This window comes from Pipistrellus kuhlii, unplaced genomic scaffold (genome assembly GCF_014108245.1).
Source record: "Pipistrellus kuhlii isolate mPipKuh1 unplaced genomic scaffold, mPipKuh1.p scaffold_m20_p_12, whole genome shotgun sequence".
Lineage (NCBI taxonomy): Eukaryota > Metazoa > Chordata > Mammalia > Chiroptera > Vespertilionidae > Pipistrellus > Pipistrellus kuhlii.
The window spans coordinates 49,837,875-49,841,695 of NW_023425427.1; the positions used below are offsets into that span (position 1 = coordinate 49,837,875).

Here is a 3,821-nt window from a genome sequence, read left to right on the forward strand (position 1 = left end):
GCCTGGTCACCCCTAACTGCCCTCCCCTGCAGGCCTGGTCACCCCCAATTGCCCTCCCCTGCCGACCTGGTTGCCCCAACTGTTCTCCCATGCCAGCATGGTCCCCCTCCCCCCCACTGCCCTCCCCTGCTGACCTGATTGCCCACAACTGCCCTTCCCTGTCGGCCATCTTGTGGTGGCCACGAGGGTGCAATGCCACCTAGGTTTTTATTATATATTATATTATTTATTTTAATATGGAATGCTTCACAAATTTGCATGTCATCCTTGCACAGGAAACATGCTAATCTCTGTATTGTTCTAATTTATAGTGTATGTGTTGTCAAAGTAAGCACTGATCTTGTTTTTTGAGTGAGCAAACTGGGTCACAGAGGTAAGGTGTCTTGCCCAAGGTTACACAGCTAGTAAGTGGAAAAGCTGGGATTGAGAGTAAGCATATGTGCAAGCATTGTGCCTTATTAGATTTCCTCCTCTCTATAAGGTGAGCATGTTTCCCTAAATTGAAGGTGGGGGATATTATATTCATTGATTCAGCAAGTGCCTGTCCCAGTATCAGTGTACCTGCCAGGCAGGATGTGGTCTGCCCTTAAGGCGTCTCAACATCACAGGGGAGGCAGGTGAGCATTGGGACAAGTCCTGTGGCAGCAGTAGACACAGCATGCCCTGGGAGAGCTGACACATTTCCTGTTCACTCAGGCTTTCCTTTTTGGTTCCTTCTTACTTTTAAAGGGGGAATTTCTTATTTCTCTGCTTGATGCCATAACAATAAAGTGACTTAGAGAAGTCCTGACATGAGGTTTAGAGCTCTAGTACCCAAATAGCCATCATATCCAAAGCCTCACATTTTTATCCTTTTCTGTTACTGAGATCTTTGATGTTTTAAAATCAGATGGGTTGCAACATGGACCATGGTCTGTAGATTAAATGAAACATTAAGGAAGATAGTTTGATACTCTATCAGAGCATACTGAGAAGTTTCTCTGTGCCTGAAACAAAATGTGGGTGAACTAATCTTACTCCTTGGTCTTACATACTAAATTGAATAATGTCAAACAAGATGAGAGAAGCAGTCATATATCTACGAGATGCTGTGCAATAGAAGTTAGTCTTTAATGCTTTATATTAAAATATTTTCAACATTCTATCCCACCAACTATCCCAAAATAAACAGAAGTAAATACACACACAAATGTATTCCAATAACACATATTCAGTCTACTTTAAGGTAAAATCATGTCTATCTCTATAAATATAGATATAAATATAGAGATAGAGAGATATATACTAATAGATCTAGATCTAGATATAAATGGATATATATATATATATATATATATATATATATATATATATATATATATAATCTCACAGGGGAGGCAGGTGAGCATTGGGACAAGTCCTGTGGCAGCAGTAGACACAGCATGCCCTGGGAGAGCTGACACATTTCCTGTTCACTCAGGCTTTCCTTTTTAGTTCCTTCTTACTTTTAAAGGGGATATATATATATACTATTAGATATATAGATATAAATATAGAGATAGAGAAACTATGGAAATAGATATAGATTTAAACAAGTACCTATTTAGCAGGATAGCTCAGTTCCTTTCATAATGTGATAGATACAAAAATAAACTTTTGATGGAGAAGGTAAGAGATGTGAAAGAGACTAACTAAACAAACAAGGCCTTGTTTAGTATAGTTATATCCCTCAGTGCTTGTCATATGGACTTTTCAGACCACCAATTTGCATACTTATCATGGCACTAGGTATATGGATTTGCAATTTTTACACTCAGTCTTATTTTTTGTAGTCTATAGGTATTCTTGTCAAAAGGAGGGTAATTCTACTTGTTGTTGAATAGGTTTCTGAGAATTGGCAGCAGACTGAGCACTTGATGACATCCCAGGAGTAGAAGTGTAGACTACTCAGAATTACCAAGAGTCAGAATTTGTCCAGAAGCTGCCCCAGGAGGGATGGGAATCCTTTCCAGATAGTCTTTATATTTAAATATGTTCCCTTCATATCTTTGACATCCAAAAGAATATCAAAGTATCAAAGAAAATGAAAAAACAAAGTGGTGTCCTTTCCCCCTGTCTAATCAACTGTCTCTGTCAATGTTTAAATGACACTTGAGTTCTGGCCTGACTATATTAGTATGGTTATCGGAGATGGGGAATGTGCCAAGCACTATGCAGATGGAGAAGAAGGCCAAGGGATGCCCACATTTATCTAAAATTGGATGAGGGAGGGAGGTGATGGAGAAGAAGGATGGAACTCCTTTTTACTTAGTAGCAACTATGCCACAAATATTTTACTGCCTTATATAACACTACTGTTAATAAACAATCACAGTCATAGCTAACACATTTAGGGTGCTTTCATGTGTCAGGCACTATTTTTAAATACTATATACTTAGACCTTTAAAAATACTTATAATGTTGAGACTAATGGCCAAGTTTAGATCCTGCCCAGAAATGCACTTTCCCTGAGTCCCTGCTTTCAACTGTTTTCTCTCATAACTGGACTGGTTGAAGGCTGTAGAATTTGTGTATAAATTAATGAAAGACTGAACTGCTTTTTGCAGCATGCATGGAGCTCTGGACATTGAAGATCACATGACTCATTAGTGTGCCTCTCAGCTAAGTTCCTTTGTCAAAATAAAGCAAAGGCCTGGGCAAACACAACATTAGTCATGGATAGAACTGCAAGAAAATGACTTAATTGTGAGATCAGTGTTTTAAACATACTAGTGGTCCGACTTATTTTTCTGTAGCCCTAATTCTTAGTCTTTCTACAAATTTCCTTTTAGGCATTTGGCTTTCTTGTTCAATTCTTCCTGCCCATATTGCTATTTTTCTACCGACCACCCCAGGCAAAAGAATAAAAATGTCAAACAAACAAAGAGCACCTTGTGTAACATTCAGTCAAAACAATACAAGAGATCCATCTTTCTTTATTCTTTTATGGCACATAATGTAATTATTTTAAATATTTCTAATTTGGTTGTCTGCTCATGTCATTGTGGGCTTGCTGTGATCATCAGAATAAAAGTCCTGTTTTATGTACATTTTTCAAGAATTAAGCTGGCTAGATAGCTTATGCCCTTTAGTGTTCTACACAATCAGTCAACCAAACCAATAAACACAACTTCTGCTATCACCATCACAACTGGACAAAGAATTGTCGAATGACTGCTCTTAGTTGCCTTTGCTTTGATTTCTTTTTTTCCTCTGAATTTTAAAATTTCCCCAGTGTATCCCACTTTTTGCAACTTTTCTGTTTGTCTATTCTTGCACATTTGTCAAAGCAACATTAGTAAAGGCATATTTGTACTTGAAGATTTTATTGAGGGTTTGGGAGCATTAGAAGTTGGTTATGTTGCTGCTGCACTGCAAATGAGCTACATTTGCATTTTAGACATTCCTATTTTTAAAGTCCGAAGGCATTACCACTGCAGGTATTTCTCGATGATCATCTTTTTCTCAGGGGCTTCAACCTTCTGCTCTCTGGATAGGCAGCTGCTGTTCTGAGATTGTGCCAGAACTATCCAAATTCTCATTTTCTCCTATTTTTGTGAAAAGCAGGCTGTGAGGGTTTATGAGATGACAAACCTCCCTTTATCTACAAACATACGTGCTTGCTCTACTATCATGAATGCTCCTAGAACAGGAAAAGTTCCATTTCCCAAGGCTAAGATTATATGTTTCAGCCGAGGAGACAGGTAAAGCATGAAGTGTCCTGGAGCATGTTTCCCTCTTCCTATAAGAAGTGATGTAGCCTTGCTTTTGAATGATTTCTTTTAGAGGTTAAAGAAATGTG

The 3,821-nt window shown here is 38.3% G+C and overlaps 1 non-coding gene across 1 annotated transcript; it reads right to left on the reverse strand.

The window, feature by feature from the left end:
- Positions 1-230: 230 nt before the first annotated feature.
- On the reverse strand, positions 231-335 carry LOC118716829. The gene has a single exon (XR_004987283.1). It is a non-coding gene; the product is annotated as a U6 spliceosomal RNA (small nuclear RNA).
- Positions 336-3,821: the final 3,486 nt, after the last annotated feature.